The 27792-nt window shown below is 42.3% G+C and overlaps 1 long non-coding RNA gene across 1 annotated transcript; it reads right to left on the reverse strand.

Annotated features, from left to right (window-relative positions):
* Positions 1 to 1913: 1913 nt before the first annotated feature.
* LOC127535880 (uncharacterized) lies at positions 1914 to 26193 on the reverse strand. Its single transcript, XR_007944761.1, has 3 exons — positions 25991 to 26193; positions 9361 to 11479; positions 1914 to 2506 (listed from the first exon to the last, which is right to left on the reverse strand). It is a non-coding gene; the product is annotated as an uncharacterized LOC127535880 (long non-coding RNA).
* Positions 26194 to 27792: the final 1599 nt, after the last annotated feature.

Below are 27792 nucleotides of genomic sequence, written 5' to 3' on the forward strand. Positions count from 1 at the left end.
TACACATATGCAGCACATCAGGGTGAACAAAAAAGTCAGTGGTGGCGATTTTCTAAACCCAACAGGAAGTGAGCTATTTTGCGTTGAATTCCAGATTTTGAACATTTTTTGTTTTTTTCTTGAGCGAACTCGTCCGAGGGGGAAACTCCAATTCACTTCAAATTCGACCAGTACATACAGCAGGCCTTAATGAGCAAAAGTTATCAAAATCTTTTTCAAAAGTCAAAGGGCGTGTCCGTGGCGGCCTCTGGAATTTTGATCCTTCGCCATGAAATTTCAAATGCAGTGTAAATGCCCTGAACATATTTCAATCTGCCTGAAACTTTACATGTATCATCAGAGTCCTGCCCTGATCACATCCATATGATGAAATCCATTCACAGTCAGAGCGCCACCTGCTGTCAACAGGCTATGTCATTTTTTACACTTTGATTTATTATTCTTTGTCTCTTGCTCAGATTCACCTCAAATGTGGTGAAATAAACCTTAACATGTTGATGATGATTCACAGTGAAAATGGTGGCGTGTCATAAAAAGGTGTGTCTGTGGCGGCGCGGCGAATTTAGATGTCTCGCCATGACGACTAAAATGTTTATATCTCAGCAAATCCTAATCGTATCTGCCCCAAACTTCATGTGCTGGACACCAGAACCAGTTTGAGGACATCCACACTGAAAAATTTAGAAAAAGTCATAGCGCCACCTATTGGTAACAAGAAGTTTAGAAATTACATTTGCACACACCATTGCTCCAGACTTTTTCATATCATTCTGAAAATTGGTCAGCTGATTCTTCACCCCCAGACAATACCACAGTGTGAAGATTTTGATATTTGATGAAATGCTGTTGCCGTGGCAACGCGTTGTTTTTGTGACAAACAAAGTACTTTTTGACAGGCTTAGAATGCTCAACAGCTCACTAAAATTTACACACACATTACTGTCCCCTCAAGGAATAACACTGTATGCATCTCTGCAGGGCATGTGCTATAGCGCCCCCTACAGTATGTTTAATAAACAGCCCCGGCAGCACGTTTCACCTTCATCCACAAAATTTGGGAGGCATATAGAGCACATCACGATGCACAAAAAAGCCTCTTGGAGCCATCCCCTAAACTCAACAGGAAGTCCGCCATTTTGAATTATGTGGATAAATTTTCTCTATTTTTTTAATTTTTGAGAGCGAACTCCTCCTAGGGGTTAACTCCTAGAGACCTCAAATTTTACCAGGGTGTACAACACGATGTTATGATCAAAAGTTATTAAAAGATTCTTCCAGAGTCAAAGGGTGTGGACATGGCGACCTCCAGAATTTTGATGGTTCGCCATGAAACATCAAGTGGTATCTTACTATCCTCTGCATGCTCCAATCTACCTCAGACCTCACATGATTAAACACAGTCCTGTCCTGATCACATTTATAGACTAAAATACATTCACAGCATGTACCATAGCGCCCCCTACAGCATTTAAAAAATAGCCTCCACAGAGACTTTCACCTTGGACTATGAAATTTGGCATGCAAATGAAGCATGTCAGTGCAAACAAAAAAGTCTCTAGGAGTCATTCTCTAAACCCAACAGAAAGTCGGCCATTTTTAATTAAATGTCAGATTTTTGGTGTTTTTGGTCATTTTCAACAATTCATTTCTCACAGGCAATAGCTCCAAAACACCTGCAATTGGGACAATATATAGTACATGCCTTCAGGTGGAGTATTTGTGAAAATTGTTCACAAAACTCAAAGGGCGTGGCCATGGCGGCCAACTGAACGACAATGTTACGCCATGAAGCAGGACATCTTATGTAAATCCCCTGTAAATGCTGCAATTTGCCTGAGACTGGAAATGTTTGATCAGAGACCGGTCCTTATGAGTTTCATAGACCAATATACAGTCACTGAGATAGCGCCACCTGGTGGATGGACAGAAAGTGCTGCATAAATAGCCTGTACATGCTCCAATCTGCCTGAAATTTGACCTGTGTGCTCAGAATCCAGCCTTTGTGACATTCGTGGGCCTAAATACACTCTCAGTCGTAGCATTGCCTGGTGGAGATGCTTGGGGTCGCCGACCAGCAAGGATGCGAGGACCCGTTCAACGCTGCTCGCAGCTTTAATTATTATTATTATTATTCTGCCAAAACAACTGCATTTTTCAGGGCCTGAACATGCTCGAAAAGTCATGAAAATTTGCACACACATCAGAACTGGCGAAAAATTTCATATTTTGTAGGGCATGTGGAGGTGTGTGCCAAAATAGCTCCATAGCGCCCCCTACAAAATTTTAAAAAGTGGTATTAGGCCAACTCAGAGGGAATTTGGTTGAGACTTACAAAATTTGGGAGGCATATGCAGCACATCAGGAAACACAAAAAAGTCAATCACAGCCATGCTCTACACCCAACAGGAAGTGCGCCATCATGCGTTAACTGTACAAAATCTATGATGAACTCCTCCTCGGGGGAAAGTCGTAGCGATCTGAAATTTGGCCAGCACATACAGCAGGCCTTCCTGAGAAAAAGTTATCAAAATCTTCCTCCATAGTTAAAGGGTGTGGTCGTGGCAGCCTGTTGAAATTTGATCCTTCGCCATGAAACAGGAAATGCTGTCTAACTCTCCTGAACATGCTCCGATCTGAATGAAACTTTACATGTATGATCACAGACCTGCCACTATGACATTCAAATCGCAAGATTCATTCACAGTCACAGCGCCACCTTGTGGTATCAAGAATTTGACATTTTTTAGACTTTCATGTACTATTCTTAGCCTGTTGCTCAGATTCACCTCAGATGTGGTGACATGAGCCTGAACACATTGATGATGAATCACAGAAAAAATGGTGACGTGTGATAAAAAGGCGTGTCTGTGGCGGGACGGCAAACTTTGATGTTTCGCCATGAAAATTGAAGTGTTCATATCTCAGCTGCAAAGGATCCTATCTGCCCCAAACTTCATGTGCTGGACACCAGAACCAGTTTGAGGACATCCACACTGAAAAATTTAGAAAAAGTCATAGCGCCACCTATTGGTAACAAGCAGTTTAGAATTTACATTTGCGTGCATTGTTGCTCCAAACTTTGTCATATCCTTCTAGAAACTGGTCAGCTCAGTCTTTACCCCCTGACAATGCCAAAGTGTGAAGATTTTAGCATTTGATAAAATGTCACAACAACATCGTGTTGTTGTTGTGACAAACAAAGTACATTTTGATAGGCTTAGAATGTTCAACAGCTCACCAAAATTTACACACACATCACAGTCGTCTCAAGGAATAACACTGTATGCATCTCCACAGGACATGTGCTATAGCGCCCCCTGCAGTATATTTAATAAACAGCTCAGGCATCACGTTTCACCTACATCCACAAAATTTGGGAGGCCTATAGAGCACACCAGGACACACAAAAAAGCCTCTTGGAGCCATCCCCTAAACCCAACAGGAAGTCCGCCATTTTGAATTAAGTGGACAAATTTTCTCTATTTTTTGAATTTTTGAGAGCGAACTCCTCCGAGGTGTTAAGCTCAAGAGAACCGAAATTTTGCCAGGATATACAACACGATGTTATGATCAAAAGTTATTAAAAGATTCTTCCAGAGTCAAAGAGTGTGGACATGGCGACCTCCAGAATTTTGATGGTTCGCCATGAAACATCAAGTGCTACCTAACTATCCTCTGCATGCTCCAATCTACCTCAGACCCCACATGATTAAACACAGTCCTGTCCTGATCACATTTATTGGCCAAAATACATTCACAGCATGTACCATAGCGCCCCCTACAGCATTTTAAAAAAATAGCCTCCACACAGACTTTCAGCTAGGACTATGAAATTTGGCATGCAAATGTAGCATGTCAGTGCAAACAAAAAAGTCTCTTGGAGTCATTCTCTAAACCCAATAGGAAGTTGGCCATTTTCAATTAAATGCACGATTTTTGGTGTTTTTGATCATTTTCAACAATTGATTTCTCACAAGCAATAGCTCCAAAACACCTGAAATTGGGACAATATATACTACACGCCTTCAGGTTGAGTAGTTGTGAAAATTGTTCACAAAACTCAAAGGGCGTGGCCATGGCGGCCAACTGAACTTTAATGTTACGCCATGAAGCAGAATGTCTTATGTAAATCCCCTGTACATGCTGCAATTTGCCTCAAACTGAACATGTTTGATCAGAGACCATTCCTGATGAGTTTCATAGACCAATATACAGTAACACAGATAGCGCCACCTGGTGGATGGACAGAAAGTGCTGCATAAATAACCTGTACATGCTCCAATCTGCTTGAAATTTCAACTGTGTTTTCAGAATCCAGCCTTCGTTACATCTATGGGCCTAAATACACTCTGTAGCAGCATTGCCTGGTGGACATGCTTGGGGTCGCCGACCAGCAATGATGCGAGGACCCGTTCAACGCTGCTTGCAGCTTTAATTATTATTATTATTATTATTCTGCCAAAACAACTGCATTTTTCAGGGCCTGAACATGCTCGAAAAGTCATGAAAATTTGCACACACATCAGAACTGGCGAAAAATTTCATATTTTTTAGGGCATGTGGAGGTGTGTGGCAAAATGGCTCCATAGCGCCCCCTCCAAAATTTTAAAAAGTGGTATTAGGCCAACTCGGAGGGAATTTGGCCGAGAGCTAAAAAATTTGGGAGGCATATGCAGCACATCAGGAAACACAAAAAGTCAATCACAGCCATGCTCTAAACCCAACAGGAAGTGCACAATCATGCGTTAACTGTACAAAATCTATGATGAACTCCTCCTCGGGGAAAAGTCTGAGCGATCTGAAATTTTGCCAGTACATACAGCAGGCCTTCCTGAGAAAAAGTTATCAAAATCTTCCTCCATAGTTAAAGGGTGTGGTCGTGGCGGCCTGTCGAAATTTGATCCTTCGCCATGAAACAGGAAATGCTGTCTAACTCTCCTGAACATGCTCCGATCTGAATGAAACTTTACATGTATGATCACAGACCTGCCTCGATGACATCCATACAGCAAGATTCATTCACAGTCACAGCGCCACCTTGTGGTATCAAGAATTTGACATTTTTTAGACTTTCATGTACTATTCTTAGCCTGTTGCTCAGATTCACCTCAGATGTTGTGACATAAGCCTGAACACATTGATGATGAAGCACAGAAAAAATGGTGACGTGTGATGAAAAGGCGTGTCTGTGGCAGGACGGCAAAGTTTGATGTTTCGCCATGAAAATTGAAGTGTTCATATCTCAGCTGCAAAGGATCCTATCTGCCCCAAACTTCATGTGCTGGACACCAGAACCAGTTTGAGGACATCCACACTGAAAAATTTAGAAAAATCATAGCGCCACCTATTGGTAACAAGAATTTTAGAAATTACATTTGCACACACCATTGCTCCAAACTTTTTCATATCATTCTGAAAATTGGTCAGCTAATTCTTCACCCCCAGACAATACCACAGTGTGAAGATTTTGATATTTGCTGAAATGCTGTTGCCGTGGCAACGCGTTGTTTTTGTGACAAACAAAGTACTTTTTGACAGACTTAGAATGTTCAACAGCTCACCAAAATTTACACACACATCACAGTCGTCTCAAGGAATAACACTGTATGCATCTCTACAGGGCATGTGCTATAGCGCCCCCTACAGTATGTTTAACAAACAGCCCCTGCAGCACGTTTCACCTCCATCCACAAAATTTGGGAGACCTACAGAGCACACCAGGACACACAAAAAAGCCTCTTGGAGCCATCCCCTAAACTCAACAGGAAGTCCGCCATTTTGAATTACGTGGATAAATTTTCTCTATTTTTTAATTTTTGAGAGCGAACTCCTCCAAGGGGTTCAACGCTGCTCGCAGCTTTAATTAGGGTCCGAGCACCGAGGTGCCGAAGACAGGCGGTGCAAGGGCACCGGCTGTCAAAGGCACCAACGGTGCCGTAGGACCCTATTGGAACCCTACGGTTTATTATTATTATTATTTGTCTCTCAGAACAATTGCATTTTTGAGGCCCTAAACATTCTCAAAAACTCATGAAAATTTGTACACACATCAGGACTGGTGAAAAATTTCATATTTTAAAGGAATTGTGGAGGTGTGTGGCAAAATGGCTCCATAGCGCCCCCTACACTTTCCCACGCCCATCATGTTTCACCGACAGCTACCAAATTTGGTACACATATGCAGCACATCAGACTGAACAAAAAAGTCAGTGACAGCCATATTCCAAACCCAACAGGAAGTGAGCTGTTTTACGTTGAATGTCAGATTTTGCCCATTTTTCATTTTTTTCCAGAGCGAACTCCTCCCAGGGGGAAACTCCAATTCACCTCAAATTCGACCGGTACATACAGGAGGCCTTAATGAGCAAAAGTTATTAAAATCTTTTGCCAAAGTCAAAGGTCGTGTCCATGGCGGTCTGTGGAATTTTGATCCTTCGCCATGAAATTTCAAGTGCTGTGTAAATGCCCTGAACATGCTCCAATCTGCCTGAAACTTTATATGTATGATCAAATTCCTGCCCTGATCACATCCATATGATGAAATCCATTCACAGTCAGAGCGCCACCTGCTGGCAACAGAAAATGTCATATTTTACACTTTGATGTATTATTCTTTGCTTCTTGCTCAGATTCACCTCAAATGTGGTGACATAAACCTTAACATGTTGATGATGATTCACAGTTAAAATGGGGATGTGTCATCAAAAGGCGTGTCTGTGGCGGCACGGCGAATTTTGATGTATCGCCATGACGACTAAAATGTTTATATCTCAGCAAATCCTCATCCTATCTGACCCAAACTTCATGTGCTGGACACCAAGCCCACTCTGAGGACATCCACACTCAAAAATTTCGGAAAAGTTGTAGCGCCACCTATTGATAACAAGAAGTTTAGAAATTACATTTGCACACACCATTGCTCCAAACTTTGTCATATCATTCTGAAAATTGGTCAGCTGATTCATCACACCCTGACAATGCCAAAGTATGAAGATTTTAGCATTTGATAAAATGCTGTTGCCGTGGCAACGTGTTGTTGTTGTGACAAACAAAGTAGTTTTTGACAGGCTTAGAATGCTCAACAGCTCACCAAAATTTACACACACATCACAGTCGTCTCAAGGAATAAGAATGTATGCATCTCTGCAGGGCATGTGCTATTGCGCCCCCTGCAGTATGTTTAATAAACAGCCCCGACAGCATGATTCACCGACATCCACAAAATTTGGGAGACATATAGAGCACATCAGAACGCACAAAAAAGCCTCTTGGAGCCATCCCAAAAACCCAACAGGAAGTCCGCCATTTTGAATTAAGTGGACAAATTTTCTCAATTTTTTTAATTTTTGAGAGCGAACTCCTCCTCGGGGTTAACGCCTAGAGACCTCAAATTTTACCAGGGTATACAACACGATGTTATGATCAAAAGTTAATAAAAGATTCTTCCAGAGTCAAAGGGTGTAGACATGGCGACCTCCAGAATTTTGATGGTTCCGAGTGTCCCTGGTCCCAGAGCTGGATGCTTCAGATCTGCGGTTGATGTTCCACCAGCTGGTCCAGTCTCCACCATGTCCACTGTGGGATGCTGTTGCTGACCTTCCTCCAGCCCTCTGCTTCCAACTGCCTTTTTCCACCAGTCAACTCTGCATTGCCTTCACTATACTGTTATGCTAACTTACATACTGTTTGAATTTTACTGCTAGCTATATATGTAGTATGTTTAATGTCAGAGCCGTACATCATAAGAGTAAATTATGAGTCAGTTTTCAATGTTAGCTTATACTTTGTCTGTGTCACATATCCTGTCATGCATGTATCCAAATGTGTGTTGTGTTTTCCTTGCTTTCCCACCCCTCCCTCTTCTCCCATCCCTCCCCTTTGCCCTCTTCTGTCCTTCTCAACCCGCCCGGCCAGCAGGCAGATGGGTCCCCCCTATATAGAGCCGGTTCTGCTCGAGGTTTCTTCCCTGTTAAAAGGGTGTTTTTCCTTGCCACTGTCGCCTTTGGGCTTGCTCTGGGGGTCAGGCATTTGGGTTCTGTAAAGCGTCTTGAGACGAGTTGACTGTAATTGACGCTATATAAATAAAATTGAATTGAATTGAATTGAATTGAATTGAATTGAATCGTCATGAAACATCAAGTGGTATCTTACTATCCTCTGCATGCTCCAATCTACCTCAGACCTCACATGATTAAACACAGTCCTGTCCTGATCACATTTATAGACTAAAATACATTCACAGCATGTACCATAGCGCCCCCTACAGCATTTAAAAAATAGCCTCCACAGAGACTTTCACCGAGGACTATGGAATTTGGCATGCAAATGTAGCATGTCAGTGCAAACAAAAAGTCTCTTGGAGTCATTCTCTAAACCCAACAGAAAGTCGGCCATTTTGAATTAAATGTCAGATTTTTGGTGTTTTTGGTCATTTTCAACAATTCATTTTTCACAGGCAATAACTCCACAACATCTGAATTTTGGAAAATATATAAGACACGTCTTCAGGTTGCATATTTGCGAAAATTGTTCATAAAACTCAAAGGGCGTGGGCATGGCGGGACGCTGAACTTTAATGTTACGCCATGAAGCAGGACATCTTGTGTAAATCCCCTGTACACGCTGCAATCCGCCTCAAACTTTACATGTTTGATCAGAGTCCAGTCCTGATGAGTTTGATAGACCAACATACAGTCACAGAGATAGCGCCACCTGGTGGATGGACAGAAAGTGCTGCATAAATAGCCTGTACATGCTCCGATCTGCCTGAAATTTGACCTGTGTGCTCAGAATCCAGCCTTTGTGACATTTGTGGGCCTAAATACACTCTCAGTCGTAGCATTGCCTGGTGGACATGCTTGGGGTCGCCGACCAGCAAGGATGCGAGGACCCGTTCAACGCTGCTTGCAGCTTTAATTAGGGTCCGAGCACCAACGGTGCAGAAGGACCCTATTGGAACCTTAGGGTTTTTTATTATTATTATTATTCTGCCAAAACAACTGCATTTTTCAGGGCCTGAACATGCTCGAAAAGTCATGAAAATTTGCACACACATCAGAACTGGCGAAAAATTTCATATTTTTTAGGGCATGTGGAGGTGTGTGGCAAAATGGCTCCATAGCGCCCCCTACAAAATTTTAAAAAGTGGTATTAGGCCAACTCAGAGGGAATTTGGCCGAGAGCTAAAAAATTTGGGAGGCATATGCAGCACATCAGGAAACACAAAAAAGTCAATCACAGCCATGCTCTACACCCAACAGGAAGTGCACAATCATGCGTTAACTGTACAAAATCTATGATGAACTCCTCCTTGGGGAAAAGTCTGAGCGATCTGAAATTTTGCCAGTACATACAGCAGACCTTCCTGAGAAAAAGTTATCAAAATCTTCCTCCATAGTTAAAGGGTGTGGTCGTGGCGGCCTGTCGAAATTTGATCCTTCGCCATGAAACAGGAAATGCTGTCTAACTCTCCTGAACATGCTCCGATCTGAATGAAACTTTACATGTATTGTCACAGACCTGCCTCGATGACATCCATACAGCAAGATTCATTCACAGTCACAGCGCCACCTTGTGGTATCAAGAATTTGACATTTTTTAGACTTTCATGTACTATTCTTAGCCTGTTGCTCAGATTCACCTCAGATGTTGTGACATAAGCCTGAACACATTGATGATGAAGCACAGAAAAAATGGTGACGTGTGATGAAAAGGCGTGTCTGTGGCGGGACGGCAAAGTTTGATGTTTCACCATGAAAATTGAAGTGTTCATATCTCTGCTGCAAAGGATCCTATCTGCCCCAAACTTCATGTGCTGGACACCAGAACCAGTTTGAGGACATCCACACTGAAAAATTTAGAAAAAGTCATAGCGCCACATCTTGGTAACAAGCAGTTTAGAAATTACATTTGCACACATCATTGCTCCAAACTTTGTCATATCATTCTGAAAATTGGTCAGCTGATTCTTCACCCCCAGACAATACCACAGTGTGAAGATTTTGATATTTGATGAAATGCTGTTGCCGTGGCAACGCGTTGTTTTTGTGACAAACAAAGTACTTTTTGACAGGCTTAGAATGTTCAGCAGCTCACCAAAATTTACACACACATCACTGTCGTCTCCAGGAATAAGAATGTATACATCTCTGCAGGGCATGTGCTATTGCGCCCCCTACAGTATGTTTAATAAACAGCCCCGGCAGCACATTTCACCTACATCCTCAAAATTTGGGAGACATATAGAGCACATTAGAACGCACAAAAAAGCCTCTTGGAGCCATCCCCTAAACCCAACAGGAAGTCCGCCATTTTGAATTAAGTGGACAAATTTTCTCTATTTTTTTAATTTTTGAGAGCGAACTCCTCCGAGGGTTTAACTGCTAGAGACCTGACATTTTGCCAGGATATACAACACAATGTTATGATCAAAAGTTATTAAAAGATTCTTCCAGAGTTAAAGGGTGTGGACATGGCGACCTCCAGAATTTTGATGGTTTGCCATGAAACATCAAGTGCTATCAAACTATCCTCTGCATGCTCCAGTCTACCTCAGACCTCACATGATTGAACACAGTCCTGTCCTGATCACATTTATAGGCCAAAATACATCCACAGTATGTGTCATAGCGCCCCCTACAGCATTTAAAAAATAGCCTCCACAGAGACTTTCAGCTAGGACTATGAAATTTGGCATGCAAATGTAGCATGTCAGTGCAAACAAAAAAGTCTCTTGGAGTCATTCTCTAAACCCAACAGAAAGTCGGCCATTTTTAATTAAATGTCAGATTTTTGGTGTTTTTGGTCATTTTCAAAAATTCATTTCTCACAGGCAATAACTCCAAAACATCTGAATTTGGGAAAATATATAAGACACGTCTTCAGGTTGCATATTTGCAAAAATTGTTCATAAAACTCAAAGGGCGTGGCCATGGCGGGCAGCTGAAGTTTAATGTTACACCATGAAGCAGGACGTCTTGTGTAAATCCCCTGTACACGCTGCAATCCGCCTCAAACTTTACATGTTTGATCAGAGTCCAGTCCTGATGAGTTTCATAGACCAACATACAGTCACAGAGATAGCGCCACCTGGTGGATGGACACAAAGTGCTGCATAAATAGCCTGTACATGCTCAAATCTGCCTGAAATTTGACCTGTGTGCTCAGAATCCAGCCTTTGTGACATTCATGGGCCTAAATACACTCTCAGTCGTAGCATTGCCTGGTGGAGATGCTTGGGGTCGCCGACCAGCAAGTATGCGAGGACCCGTTCAACGCTGCTCGCAGCTTTAATTATTATTATTATTTGTCTCTCAGAACAATTGCATTTTTGAGGGCCTAAACATGCTCAAAAACTCATGAAAATTTGTACACACATCAGGACTGATGAAAAATTTCATATTTTAAAGGAATTGTGGAGGTGTGTGGCAAAATGGCTCCATAGCGCCCCCTACACTTTCCCACGGCCATCATGTTTCACCTACAGCTACCAAATTTGGTACACATATGCAGCACATCAGACTGAACAAAAAAGTCAGTGACAGCCATATTCCAAACCCAACAGGAAGTGAGCTATTTTGCGTTGAATGTCAGATTTTGCCCATTTTTCATTTTTTTCCAGAGCCAACTCCTCCTCGGGGGAAACTCCATTTCGCCTGAAATTCGACCGGTACGTACAGGAGGCCTTAATGAGCAAAAGTTATTAAAATCTTTTTCAAAAGTCAAAGGGCGTGTCCATGGCGGTCTGTGGAATTTTGATCCTTCGCCATGAAATTTCAAGTGCTGTGTAAATGCCCTGAACATGCTCCAATCTGCCTGAAACTTTATATGTATGATCAGAGTCCTGCCCTGATCACATCCATATGATGAAATCCATTCATAGTCAGAGCGCCACCTGCTGGCAACAGAAAATGTCATTTTTTACACTTTGATGTATTATTCTTTGCCTCCTGCTCAGATTCACCTCAAATGTGGTGACATAAACCTGAACATGTTGATGATGATTCACAGTGAAAATGGTGACGTGTCATCAAAAGGTGTGTCTGTGGCGGCGCAGCGAATTTTGATGTCTCGCCATGATGACTAAAATGTTTATATCTCAGCAAATCCTCATCCTATCTGCCCCAAACTTCATGTGCTGGACACCAGGCCCACTCTGAGGACATCCACACTCAAAATGTTAGGAAAAGTTGTAGCGCCACCTATTGATAACAAGAAGTTTAGAAATTACATTTGCACACACCATTGCTCCAAACTTTTTCATATCCTTCTGAAAATTGGTCAGCTGATTCATCACACCCTGACAATGCCAAAGTGTGAAGATTTTAGCATTTGATAAAATGCTGTTGCCGTGGCAACGTGTTGTTGTTGTGACAAACAAAGTAGTTTTTGACAGGCTTAGAATGTTCAACAGCTCACCAAAATTTACACACACATCACTGTCGTCTCAAGGAATAAGAATGTATGCATCTCTGCAGGACATGTGCTATTGCGCCCCCTACAGTATGTTTAATTAACAGCCCCGGCAGCACGATTCACCGACATCCACAAAATTTTGGAGACATATAGAGCACATCAGAACGCACAAAAAAGCCTCTTGGAGCCATCCCCTAAACCCAACAGGAAGTCCGCCATTTTGAATTAAGTGGACAAATTTTCTCTATTTTTTGATATTTTTGAGAGCGAACTCCTCCTCGGGATTAATTCCTACAGACCTCAAATTTTGCCAAGATATACAACACAATCTCCTGATCAAAAGTTATTAAAAGATTCTTCCAGAGTCAAAGGGTGTGGCCATGACGATATCCAGAATTTTGATGGTTCGCCATGAAACATCAAGTGCTATCTAACTATCCTCTGCATGCTCCAATCTATCTCAGATCTCACATGATTGAACACAGTCCTGTCCTGATCACATTTATAGGCCAAAATACATCCACAGCATGTGTCATAGCGCCCCCAACAGAATTTTTAAAAATAGCCTCCATAGAGACTTTGACCTATAACTATGAAATTTGGCATGCATATGTAGCACGTCAGTGCAAACAAAAAAGTCTCTTGGACTCCTTCTCTAAACCCAACAGGAAGTCGGCCATTTTGAATTAAATGTCCAATTTTTGGTGTTTTTGCTGATTTTCAACAATTGATTTCTCACAGGCAATAACTCCAAAACACCTCAAGTTGGAACAATATTTAAAACATGCCTCCAGGTTGAGTATTTGCGAAAATTTTTCACATAACTCAAAGGGCATGGCCATGGCGGCCAACTGAACTTTAATGTTACGCCATGAAGCAGGACGTCTTGTGTAAATCCCCTGTACATGCTGTAATCTACCTCAAACTTTACATGTTTGATCAGAGTCCAGTCCTGATGAGTTTCATAGACCACTATACAGTCACAGACATAGTGCCACCTGGTGGATGGACACAAAGTGCTGCAAAAATAGTCTGTACATGCTCCAATCTGTCTGAAATTTGACCTGAGTGCTCAGAATCCAGTCCTCGTTACATCCATGAGCCTCAATACACTTTGTCGCAGCATTACCTGGTGGACATGCTTGGGGTCGCCGACCAGCAAGGATGCGAGGACCCGTTCAATGCTGCTCGCAGCTTTAATTATTATTATTATTTGTCTCTCAGAACAACTGCATTTTTGAGGGCCTAAACATGCTCAAAAAGTCATGAAAATTTGTACACACACCAGAACTGGTGAAAAATTTTATATTCTAAAGGAATTGTGGAAGTGTATGACAAAATGGCTCCATAGCGCCCCCTACACTTTCCTACGGGCAGCATGTTTCACCTACAGCTACCAAATTTGGTACACATATGCAGCACATCAGGGTGAACAAAAAAGTCACTGGTGGCGATTTTCTAAACCCAACAGGAAGTGAGCTATTTTGCGTTGAATTTCAGATTTTGAACATTTTTTGTTTTTTTCTAGAGCGAACTCGTCCGAGGGGGAAACTCCAATTCACTTCAAATTCGACCAGTACATACAGCAGGCCTTAATGAACAAAAGTTATTAAAATCTTTTTCAACAGTCAAAGGGCGTGTCCGTGGCGGCCTCTGGAATTTCGATCCTTCGCCATGAAATTTCAAATGCAGTGTAAATGCCCTGAACATATTTCAATCTGCCTGAAACTTTACATGTATCATCAGAGTCCTGCCCTGATCACATCCATATGATGAAATCCATTCACAGTCACAGCGCCACCTGCTGTCAACAGGCTATGTCATATTTTACACTTTGATTTATTATTCTTTGTCTCTTGCTCAGATTCACCTCAAATGTGGTGAAATAAACCTTAACATGTTGATGATGATTCACAGTGAAAATGGTGACGTGTCATAAAAAGGTGTGTCTGTGGCGGCGCGGCGAATTTAGATGTCTCGCCATGACGACTAAAATGTTTATATCTCAGCAAATCCTAATCGTATCTGCCCCAAACTTCATGTGCTGGACACCAGGCCCAGTGTGAGGTCATCCACGGTGAAAATTTTAGAAAAAGTCATAGCGCCACCTATTGGTAACAAGAAGTTTAGAAATTACATTTGCACACACCATTACTCCAAACTTTTTCATATCATTCTGAAAATTGGTCAGCTGATTCTTCACCCCCAGACAATACCACAGTGTGAAGATTTTGATATTTGATGAAATGCTGTTGCCGTGCCAACGCGTTGTTTTTGTGACAAACAAAGTACTTTTTGACAGGCTTAGAATGTTCAACAGCTCACTAAAATTTACACACACATCACTGTCCCCTCAAGGAATAACACTGTATGCATCTCTGCAGGTCATGTGCTATAGCGCCCCCTGCAGTATGTTTAATAAACAGCCCCGGTAGCACGTTTCACCTACATCCACAAAATTTGGGAGGCATATAGAGCACATCACGATGCACAAAAAAGCCTCTTGGAGCCATCCCCTAAACTCAACAGGAAGTCCGCCATTTTGAATTATGTGGATAAATTTTCTCTATTTTTTTAATTTTTGAGAGCGAACTCCTCCTCGGGGTTAACTCCAAGAGACCTCAAATTTTACCAGGGTATACAACACGATGTTATGATCAAAAGTTATTAAAAGATTCTTGCAGAGTCAAAAGGTGTGGACATGGCGACCTCCAGAATTATGATGGTTCGCCATGAAACATCAAGTGCTACCTAATTATCCTCTACATGCTCCAATCTACCTGAGACCTCACATGATTAAACACAGTCCTGTCCTGATCACATTTATAGGCCAAAATACATTCACAGCATGTTCCATAGCGCCCCCTACAGCATTTAAAAAATAGCCTCCACAGAGACTTTCACCTATGACTATGAAATTTGGCATGCATATGTAGCACCTCATTGCAAACAAAAAAGTCTCTTGGAGTCATTCTCTAAACCCAGTAGGAAGTCCGCTATTTTGAATTAAATGTCAGATTTTTGGTGTTTTTGATCATTTTCCACAATTGATTTCTCACAGGCAATAGCTCCAAAACACCTGAAATTGGGACAATATATACTACACGCCTTCAGGTTGAGTGTTTGTGAAAATTGTTCACAAAACTCAAAGGGCGTGGCCATGGCAGCCAACTGAACTACAATGTTACGCCATGAAGCAGGACGTCTTCTGTAAATCCCCTGTACACGCTGCAATCCACCTCAAACTTTACATGTTTGATCAGAGACCGGTCCTTATGAGTTTCATAGACCAATATACAGTCACAGAGATAGCGCCACCTGGTGGATGGACAGAAAGTGCAGCATAAATAGCCTGGCCATGCTCCAATCTGCCTGAAATTTGACCTGTGTGCTCAGAATCCAGCCTTTGTGACATTCATGGGCCTAAATGCACTCTCAGTCGTAGTATTGCCTGGTGGAAATGCTTGGGGTCGCCGACCAGCAAGGATGCGAGGACCCGTTAAACGCTGCTCGCAGCTTTAATTAGGGTCCGAGCACCGAGGGTGCGAAGGACAGGCGGTGCCAGGGCACCGACTGTCCAAGGCACCAGCGGTGCCAAGGACCCTATTGAAACCCGAGGGTTTATTATTATTATTATTTTTTTTTTTCTCCCGTAAAGTAAATTGGCTTTTTGGCGGCCTTATCATACTCCAAAACGCGTGAAATTTGGCATGCACATCAGGACTGGCGAAAAATTTGATATTTTATGGGACTTGCACATGTGCGTGGCAAAATGGCCCTATAGCGCCACCTGCAAAGTTGAAAAAGTAGTCATTAGGCCAACTGCCACAATGTTTCATGTACAGCTACAATATTTGGTGGGCATATGCACAACATCAGGACACACCAAAAAGTCAATTACAGCCACGCCCTAAACCCAACAGGAAGTCGGCCATCTTCAATTTGCTGTAAATTTTTCAAACTTAGTCGCTCCTCGGGAAATGAATTGCCTTTTTGGCGGCCTTATCATCTTCCAAAACGCGTGAAATTTGGCGTGCACATCAGGACTGGCGAAAAATTTGATATTTTATGGGAGTTGCGCATGTGTGTGGCAAAATGGCTCTATAGCACCACCTGCAAAATTGAAAAGTGGTCATTAGGCTAACTTCCACAATGTTTCATTTACAGCTACAATATTTGGTGGGCATATGCACCACATCAGGACACACCAAAAAGCCAATGACAACCACGCCCTAAACCCAACAGGAAGTCGGCCATCTTCAATTTGCTTTAAATTTGTCAAAATTAATTTCTCCCGGCAAATGAATTGCCTTTTTGGGGGCCTTATCATGAACCAAAACGCGTGAAATTTGGCGTGCACATCAGGACTGGCGACAAATTTGATATTTTATGGGAGTTGCGCATATGTGTGAAAAAATGGCTCGATAGCGCCACCTCCAAAATTGAAAAAGTGGTCATTAGGCCAACTTCCACAATGTTTGATTTACAGCTACAATATTTGGTGGGCATATGCACCACATCAGGACACACCAAAAAGTCAATCACAGCCACACCCTAAACCCAACAGGAAGTCGGCCATCTTGAATTTGCTGTACATTTGTCAAAATTTATAGCTCCGAGTGGATAAGTCTGAGAGAACTGAAATTTGGCCAGTACATGCACCAGACCTTTCTGATGAAAAGTTATCAAAAACTCAACCAGAAGCCAAAAGGTGTGGCCATGGCGGAGCCTCAAACAACTGATCCTTCGCCATGAAACAGGAATTGGTGTCTAATTCTTCTCAACATGCTCCAATCTGCCTGAAACTTTACATGATGACAGTCCTGTCCTGATGTCATCCACATAGGGATATTCATTGACAGTCATAGCGCCACCTTGTGGTTTCAGGAAATAGACATCTTTTACACTTTCATGCCCTATTGTTACCCGGTTGATCATATTCACTTCAAATGCAGTGACAACAGCCTAAACACATTGATGATGCATCCCAGTGAAAATGGTGACTTGTCATCAAAGGGCGTGTCTGTGGCGGCCAAACCAATTTCGATGTTTCGCCATGAAAATTTAACGATTCATATCTCAGCTGAACAACATCCTATCTGCCTCAGACTTCACATGCTGGATACCAGGTCCAGTCTGAACACATCCACACTCATAAATTTTGAAAAAGTCATAGCGCCACCTGTTGGTAATAGTAAGTTTAAGGCCTTATATTTTCAGGTACAATGGCCCCAAACTTGGTGATATCATGCTGGAAATTGGTCAGTCGAGTCTTCACCTCTTGACAATCACACACTGTGAAGGGTGTGACATTTCATGCAACGCTGTTGCCGTAGCAACCAAATATCGCCATGAAAAACAAAGCCCTTTCTGACAGGTTAGGAATACTCCAATGCTCACAAAAATTACCACACACATCACCATTGACCCAAGGAACAACACTGTATGCATCTCGGCACTGCACATGCTATAGCGCCCCCTACAGTATTTTTAACAAACAGCCCTCCCAGCACGTTTCACCTACATCCATGAAATTTGGGAGGCTTATAGAGCACATCAGGACGCACAAAAAAGCCTCTTGGAGCCATGTCCTAAACCCAACAGGAAGTCGGCCATCTTGGATTAATTGTGAGATTTTTCATGATTTTTCTCATTTTTGAGAGTTAATACCTCCTAGGGGATAATTCCAGGAGACCTGAAATTTTGTCAGTCCACACAACAGGACTTGGTTTGGAAAAGTCATCAAAAATTTAACCAGAAGCCAAATGGCGTGGCCATGGCGACCATTAGAGTTTTGATGCTTCGCCATGAAACAACAACTGCTGTATAACTCTCCTCTGCATGCTCCAATCTGCCTCAAACATTCCATGTGTGATCACAATCCAATCCTGATCACATCTACAGGCCAACAGACACTCTCAGTTGCAGCGCCACCTGTTGGAGGGACAATAAATGCTGTATAACTGGCCTCTACATGATCAAATCAGCCTGAAACTTTTCATGAGTGATCAGAGTCCAGCCCTCATCACATCCACTGTTTGAAATACACTCTGAGTTACAGCGCCACCTGGTGGTGGATGGGCAGGAAATGCTGTATAACTCGTCTGAACATGCTCCAATCTGGCTGAAATTTTACGTGTGATTAAACTCTGGTCCAGATATGATTCAGAGGCCAGCACACACTCTCAGTCACAGTGCCACCTGGTGGACGTGCATGGATTCGCCGACCAGCGTGGATGCGAGGACCCGTCCATCGCTGCTTGCAGCTTTAATTATTGTTATTATTTGTCTCTCAGAACAATTGCATTTTTGAGGGCCTAAACATGCTCGAAAAGTCATGAAAATTTGTACACACATCAGGACTGGTGAAAAATTTCATATTTTAAAGGGATTGTGGAGGTGTGTGGCAAAATGGCTCCATAGCGCCCCCTACACTTTCCCACGGCCATCATGTTTCACCGACAGCTACCAAATTTGGTACACATATGCAGCACATCAGACTGAACAAAAAAGTCAGTGACAGCCATATTCCAAACCCAACAGGAAGTGAGCTGTTTTACGTTGAATGTCAGATTTTGCCCATTTTTCCTTTTTTTCCAGAGCAAACTCCTCCCAGGGGGAAACTCCAATTCACCTCAAATTCGACCGGTACATACAGGAGGCGTTAATGAGCAAAAGTTATTAAAATCTTTTGCCAAAGTCAAAGGTCGTGTCCATGGCGGTCTGTGGAATTTTGATCCTTCGCCATGAAATTTCAAGTGCTGTGTAAATGCCCTGAACATGCTCCAATCTGCCTGAAACTTTATATGTATGATCAGAGTCCTGCCCTGATCACATCCATATGATGAAATCCATTCACAGTCAGAGCACCACCTGCTGGCAACAGAAAATGTCATTTTTTAAACTTTGATGTATTATTCTTTGCTTCTTGCTCAGATTCACCTCAAATGTAGTGACATAAACCTTAACATGTTGATGATGATTCACAGTTAAAATGGTGATGTGTCATCAAAAGGCGTGTCTGTGGCGGCACGGCGAATTTTGATGTCTCGCCATGATGACTAAAATGTTTATATCTCAGCAAATCCTCATCCTATCTGACCCAAACTTCATGTGCCAAGCCCACTCTGAGGACATCCACACTCAAAAATTTGGGAAAAGTTGTAGCGCCACCTATTGATAACAAGAAGTTTAGAAATTACATTTGCACACACCATTGCTCCAAACTTTGTCATATCATTCTGAAAATTGGTCAGCTGATTCATCACACCCTGACAATGCCAAAGTATGAAGATTTTAGCATTTGATAAAATGCTGTTGCCGTGGCAACGTGTTGTTGTTGTGACAAACAAAGTAGTTTTTGACAGGCTGAGAATGCTCAACAGCTCACCAAAATTTACACACACATCACTGTCGTCTCAAGGAATAAGAATGTATGCATCTCTGCAGGGCATGTGCTATTGCGCCCCCTACAGTATGTTTAATAAACAGCCCCGACAGCATGATTCACCGACATGCACAAAATTTGGGAGACATATAGAGCACATCAGAACGCACAAAAAAGCCTCTTGGAGCCATCCCAAAAACCCAACAGGAAGTCCGCCATTTTGAATTAAGTGGACAAATTTTCTCTATTTTTTTAATTTTTGAGAGCGAACTCCTCCTAGGGGTTAACGCCAAGAGACCTCAAATTTTACCAGGGTATACAACACGATGTTATGATCAAAAGTTATTAAAAGATTCTTCCAGAGTCAAAGGGTGTGGACATGGCGACCTCCAGAATTTTGATGGTTCGTCATGAAACATCAAGTGGTATCTTACTATCCTCTGCATGCTCCAATCTACCTCAGACCTCACATGATTAAACACAGTCCTGTCCTGATCACATTTATAGACTAAAATACATTCACAGCATGTTCCATAGCGCCCCCTATAGCATTTAAAAAATAGCCTCCACAGAGACTTTCACCGAGGACTATGGAATTTGGCATGCAAATGTAGCATGTCAGTGCAAACAAAAAAGTCTCTTGGAGTCATTCTCTAAACCCAACAGAAAGTCGGCCATTTTTAATTAAATGTCAGATTTTTCGTGTTTTTGGTCATTTTCAACAATTCATTTTTCACAGGCAATAACTCCACAACATCTGAATTTGGGAAAATATATAAGACACGTCTTCAGGTTGCATATTTGCGAAAATTGTTCATAAAACTCAAAGGGCGTGGGCATGGCGGGCAGCTGAACTTTAATGTTACGCCATGAAGCAGGACGTCTTGTGTAAATCCCCTGTACACGCTGCAATCCGCCTCAAACTTTACATGTTTGATCAGAGTCCAGTCCTGATGAGTTTGATAGACCAACATACAGTCACAGAGATAGCGCCACCTGGTGGATGGACAGAAAGTGCTGCATAAATAGCCTGTACATGCTCCGATCTGCCTGAAATTTGACCTGTGTGCTCAGAATCCAGCCTTTGTGACATTTGTGGGCCTAAATACACTCTCAGTCGTAGCATTGCCTGGTGGACATGCTTGGGGTCGCTGACCAGCAAGGATGCGAGGACCCGTTCAATGCTGCTTGCAGCTTTAATTATTATTATTATTTGTCTCTCAGAACAACTGCATTTTTGAGGGCCTAAACATGCTCAAAAACTCATGAAAATTTGCACACACATCAATACTGGCGAAAATTTTCATATTTTGTAGGGCATGTGGAGGTGTGTGCAAAAATGGCTCCATAGCGCCCCCTACAAAATTTTTAAAAGTGGTATTAGGCCAACTCAGAGGGAATTTGGTCTGGACCTACAAAATTTGGGAGGCACATGCAACACATCAGGAAACACAAAAAAGTAAATTACAGCCATGCTCTAAACCCAACAGGAAGTGCGCCATCATGTGTTAACTGTACAAAATCTGTGATGAACTCCTCCTAGGGGGAAAGTCTTAGCGATCTGAAATTTGGCCAGTACATACAGCAGGCCTTCCTGAGAAAAAGTTATTAAAATCTTCCTCCATAGTTAAAGGGTGTGGTCGTGGCGGCCTGTCGAAATTTGTTGCTTCGCCATGAAACAGGAAATGCTGTGTAACTCTCCTGAACATGCTCTAATCTGAATGAAACTTTACATGTATGATCACATACCTGCCTCGATGACATCCATACAGCAAGATTCATTCACAGTCACAGCGCCACCTTGTGGTCTCAAGAATTTGACATTTTTTACACTTTCATGTACTATTCTTAGCCTGTTGCTCAGATTCACCTCAGATGTGGCGACATAAGCCTGAACACATTGATGATGAATCACAGAAAAAATGGTGACATGTCATAAAAAGGCGTGTCTGTGGCGGGACGGCAAAGTTTGATGTTTCGCCATGAAAATTGAAGTGTTCATATCTCAGCTGCAAAGGATCCTATCTGCCCCAAACTTCATGTGCTGGACACCAGAACCAGTTTTAGGACATCCACACTGAAAAATTTAGAAATAGTCATAGCGCCACCTATTGGTAACAGGACATTTAGGCATTACATTTACACATCCCATTGCCCAAAACTTTGTGATATCATTCTGAAAATTGGTCAGCTCAATCGTCATCCCCTGACAATGCCTCAGTGTGAAGATTTTGACATTTGATAAAATGCTGTTGCTGTGGCAAGGCGTTGTTGTTGTGACAAACAAAGTTGTTTTTCTACAGGCATAAAATGCTCAACAGCTCACTAAAATTACCACACACATCACTGTCGACTCAAGGAAGAACACGGTATGCATCTCGGCACTGTGCATGCTATAGCGCCCCCTACAGTATGTTTAATAAACAGCCCCAGCAACACGTTTCACATACATCCACCAAATTTGAAAGGCATATAGATCACACCAGGACACACAAAAAAGCCTTCTGGAGCCATCCCCTAAACCTCACAGGAAGTCCGCCATTTTGAATTAAGTGAAAAAATTTTCTCTATTTTTTTAATTTTTGAGAGCGAACTCCTCCTCGCGGTTAGGCTCGAGAGAGCTGAAATTTTGCCAGGATATACAACACGATGTTCTGATCAAAAGTTATTAAAGGATTCTTCCAGAGTCAAACGGTGTGGACATGGCGACCTCCACAATGTTGATGGTTTGCCATGAAACATCAAGTGCTATCTAACTATCCTCTGCATGCTCCAATCTACCTCAGACCTCACATGATTAAACACAGTCCTGTCCTGATCACATTTATTGGCCAAAATACATTCACAGCATGTTCCATAGCGCCCCCTACAACATTTTTAAGAATAGCCTCCACAGAGACTTTCACCTAGGACTATGAAATTTGGCATGCATATGTAGCACTTCATTGCAAACAATAAAGTCTCTTGGAGTCATTCTCTAAACCCAATAGGAAGCCCGCTATTTTGAATTAAATGTCAGATTTTTGCTGTTTTTGATCATTTTCAACAATTGATTTCTCACAGGCAATAGCTCCAAAACACCTGAAATTGGGACAATATATACTGCACGCCTTCAGGTTGAATATTTGTGAAAATTGTTCGCAAAACTCAAAGGGCGTGGCCATGGCGGCCAACTGAACTACAATGTTACGCCATGAAGCAGGACAGCTTGTGTAAATCCCCTGTAAATGCTGCAATTTGCCTGAGACTTTACATGTTTGATCAGAGACCGGTCCTTATGAGTTTCATAGACCAATATACAGTCACAGAGATAGCGCCACCTGGTGGATGGACACAAAGTGCTGCATAAATAGCCTGTACATGCTCCAATCTGCCTGAAATTTGACCTGTGTGCTCAGAATCCAGCCTTTGTGACATTCGTGGGCCTAAATATACTCTCAGTCGTAGCATTGCCTGGTGGAAATGCTTGGGGTCGCCGACCAGCAAGAATGCGAGGACCCGTTCAACGCTGCTCGCAGCTTTAATTAGGGTCCGAGCACCGAGGTGCCGAGGACAGGCGGTGCAAGGGCACCGGCTGTCCAAGGCACCAACGGTGCCGTAGGACCCTATTGGAACCCTACGGTTTATTAGGGTCCGAGCACCAACGGTGCCGAAGGACCCTATTGGAACCTTAGGGTTTTTTATTATTATTATTATTCTGCCAAAACAACTGCATTTTTCAGGGCCTGAACATGCTCGAAAAGTCATGAAAATTTGCACACACATCAGAACTGGCGAAAAATTTCATATTTTTTAGGGCATGTGGAGGTGTGTGGCAAAATGGCTCCATAGCGCCCCCTACAAAATTTTAAAAAGTGGTATTAGGCCAACTCAGAGGGAATTTGGCCGAGAGCTAAAAAATTTGGGAGGCATATGCAGCACATCAGGAAACACAAAAAAGTCAATCACAGCCATGCTCTACACCCAACAGGAAGTGCACCATCATGCGTTAACTGTACAAAATCTATGATGAACTCCTCCTTGGGGAAAAGTCTGAGCGATCTGAAATTTTGCCAGTACATACAGCAGACCTTCCTGAGAAAAAATTATCAAAATCTTCCTCCATAGTTAAAGGGTGTGGTCGTGGCGGCCTGTCGAAATTTGATCCTTCGCCATGAAACAGGAAATGCTGTCTAACTCTCCTGAACATGCTCCGATCTGAATGAAACTTTACATGTATTGTCACAGACCTGCCTCGATGACATCCATACAGCAAGATTCATTCACAGTCACAGCGCCACCTTGTGGTATCAAGAATTTGACATTTTTTACACTTTCATGTACTATTCTTAGCCTGTTGCTCAGATTCACCTCAGATGTTGTGACATAAGCCTGAACACATTGATGATGAAGCACAGAAAAAATGGTGACGTGTGATGAAAAGGCGTGTCTGTGGCGGGACGGCAAAGTTTGATGTTTCACCATGAAAATTGAAGTGTTCATATCTCTGCTGCAAAGGTTCCTATCTGCCCCAAACTTCATGTGCTGGACACCAGAACCAGTTTGAGGACATCCACACTGAAAAATTTAGAAAAAGTCATAGCGCCACCTCTTGGTAACAAGCAGTTTAGAAATTACATTTGCACACATCATTGCTCCAAACTTTGTCATATCATTCTGAAAATTGGTCAGCTGATTCTTCACCCCCAGACAATACCACAGTGTGAAGATTTTGATATTTGATGAAATGCTGTTGCCGTGGCAACGCGTTGTTTTTGTGACAAACAAAGTACTTTTTGACAGGCTTAGAATGTTCAGCAGCTCACCAAAATTTACACACACATCACTGTCGTCTCCAGGAATAAGAATGTATACATCTCTGCAGGGCATGTGCTATTGCGCCCCCTACAGTATGTTTAATAAACAGCCCCGGCAGCACATTTCACCTACATCCTCAAAATTTGGGAGACATATAGAGCACATTAGAACGCACAAAAAAGCCTCTTGGAGCCATCCCCTAAACCCAACAGGAAGTCCGCCATTTTGAATTAAGTGGACAAATTTTCTCTATTTTTTTAATTTTTGAGAGCGAACTCCTCCGAGGGTTTAACTGCTAGAGACCTGAAATTTTGCCAGGATATACAACACAATGTTATGATCAAAAGTTATTAAAAGATTCTTCCAGAGTTAAAGGGTGTGGACATGGCGACCTCCAGAATTTTGATGGTTTGCCATGAAACATCAAGTGCTATCAAACTATCCTCTGCATGCTCCAGTCTACCTCAGACCTCACATGATTGAACACAGTCCTGTCCTGATCACATTTATAGGCCAAAATACATCCACAGTATGTGTCATAGCGCCCCCTACAGCATTTAAAAAATAGCCTCCACAGAGACTTTCAGCTAGGACTATGAAATTTGGCATGCAAATGTAGCATGTCAGTGCAAACAAAAAAGTCTCTTGGAGTCATTCTCTAAACCCAACAGAAAGTCGGCCATTTTTAATTAAATGTCAGATTTTTGGTGTTTTTGGTCATTTTCAAAAATTCATTTCTCACAGGCAATAACTCCAAAACATCTGAATTTGGGAAAATATATAAGACACGTCTTCAGGTTGCATATTTGCAAAAATTGTTCATAAAACTCAAAGGGCGTGGCCATGGCGGGCAGCTGAAGTTTAATGTTACACCATGAAGCAGGACGTCTTGTGTAAATCCCCTGTACACGCTGCAATCCGCCTCAAACTTTACATGTTTGATCAGAGTCCAGTCCTGATGAGTTTCATAGACCAACATACAGTCACAGAGATAGCGCCACCTGGTGGATGGACACAAAGTGCTGCATAAATAGCCTGTACATGCTCAAATCTGCCTGAAATTTGACCTGTGTGCTCAGAATCCAGCCTTTGTGACATTCATGGGCCTAAATACACTCTCAGTCGTAGCATTGCCTGGTGGAGATGCTTGGGGTCGCCGACCAGCAAGTATGCGAGGACCCGTTCAACGCTGCTCGCAGCTTTAATTATTATTATTATTTGTCTCTCAGAACAACTGCATTTTTGAGGGCCTAAACATGCTCAAAAACTCATGAAAATTTGTACACACACCAGAACTGGTGAAAAATTTTATATTCTAAAGGAATTGTGGAAGTGTATGACAAAATGGCTCCATAGCGCCCCCTACACTTTCCTACGGGCAGCATGTTTCACCTACAGCTACCAAATTTGGTACACATATGCAGCACATCAGGGTGAACAAAAAAGTCAGTGGTGGCGATTTTCTAAACCCAACAGGAAGTGAGCTATTTTGCGTTGAATTCCAGATTTTGAACATTTTTTGTTTTTTTCTAGAGCGAACTCGTCCGAGGGGGAAACTCCAATTCACTTCAAATTCGACCAGTACATACAGCAGGCCTGAATGAGCAAAAGTTATTAAAATCTTTTTCCAAAGTCAAAGGGCGTGTCCATGGCGGTCTGTGGAATTTTGATCCTTCGCCATGAAATTTCAAATGCAGTGTAAATGCCCTGAACATATTTCAATCTGCCTGAAACTTTACATGTATCATCAGAGTCCTGCCCTGATCACATCCATATGATGAAATCCATTCACAGTCAGAGCGCCACCTGCTGTCAACAGGCTATGTCATTTTTTACACTTTGATTTATTATTCTTTGTCTCTTGCTCAGATTCACCTCAAATGTGGTGAAATAAACCTTAACATGTTGATGATGATTCACAGTGAAAATGGTGGCGTGTCATAAAAAGGTGTGTCTGTGGCGGCGCGGCGAATTTAGATGTCTCGCCATGACGACTAAAATGTTTATATCTCAGCAAATCCTAATCGTATCTGCCCCAAACTTCATGTGCTGGACACCAGAACCAGTTTGAGGACATCCACACTGAAAAATTTAGAAAAAGTCATAGCGCCACCTATTGGTAACAAGAAGTTTAGAAATTACATTTGCACACACCATTGCTCCAAACTTTTTCATATCATTCTGAAAATTGGTCAGCTGATTCTTCACCCCCAGACAATACCACAGTGTGAAGATTTTGATATTTGATGAAATGCTGTTGCCGTGCCAACGCGTTGTTTTTGTGACAAACAAAGTACTTTTTGACAGGCTTAGAATGCTCAACAGCTCACTAAAATTTACACACACATTACTGTCCCTCAAGGAATAACACTGTATGCATCTCTGCAGGGCATGTGCTATAGCGCCCCCTACAGTATGTTTAATAAACAGCCCCGGCAGCACGTTTCACCTTCATCCACAAAATTTGGGAGGCATATAGAGCACATCACGATGCACAAAAAAGCCTCTTGGAGCCATCCCCTAAACTCAACAGGAAGTCCGCCATTTTGAATTATGTGGATAAATTTTCTCTATTTTTTTAATTTTTGAGAGCGAACTCCTCCTCGGGGTTAACTCCAAGAGACCTCAAATTTTACCAGGGTATACAACACGATGTTATGATCAAAAGTTATTAAAAGATTCTTCCAGAGTCAAAGGGTGTGGACATGGCGACCTCCAGAATTTTGATGGTTCGCCATGAAACATCAAGTGGTATCTTACTATCCTCTGCATGCTCCAATCTACCTCAGACCTCACATGATTAAACACAGTCCTGTCCTGATCACATTTATAGACTAAAATACATTCACAGCATGTACCATAGCGCCCCCTACAGCATTTAAAAAATAGCCTCCACACAGACTTTCACCTTGGACTATGAAATTTGGCATGCAAATGAAGCATGTCAGTGCAAACAAAAAGTCTCTAGGAGTCATTCTCTAAACCCAACAGAAAGTCGGCCATTTTTAATTAAATGTCAGATTTTTGGTGTTTTTGGTCATTTTCAACAATTCATTTCTCACAGGCAATAGCTCCAAAACACCTGCAATTGGGACAATATATACTACATGCCTTCAGGTGGAGTATTTGTGAAAATTGTTCACAAAACTCAAAGGGCGTGGCCATGACGGCCAACTGAACGACAATGTTACGCC

Source organism: Acanthochromis polyacanthus, chromosome 1 (assembly GCF_021347895.1).
Source record: "Acanthochromis polyacanthus isolate Apoly-LR-REF ecotype Palm Island chromosome 1, KAUST_Apoly_ChrSc, whole genome shotgun sequence".
NCBI lineage: Eukaryota > Metazoa > Chordata > Actinopteri > Pomacentridae > Acanthochromis > Acanthochromis polyacanthus.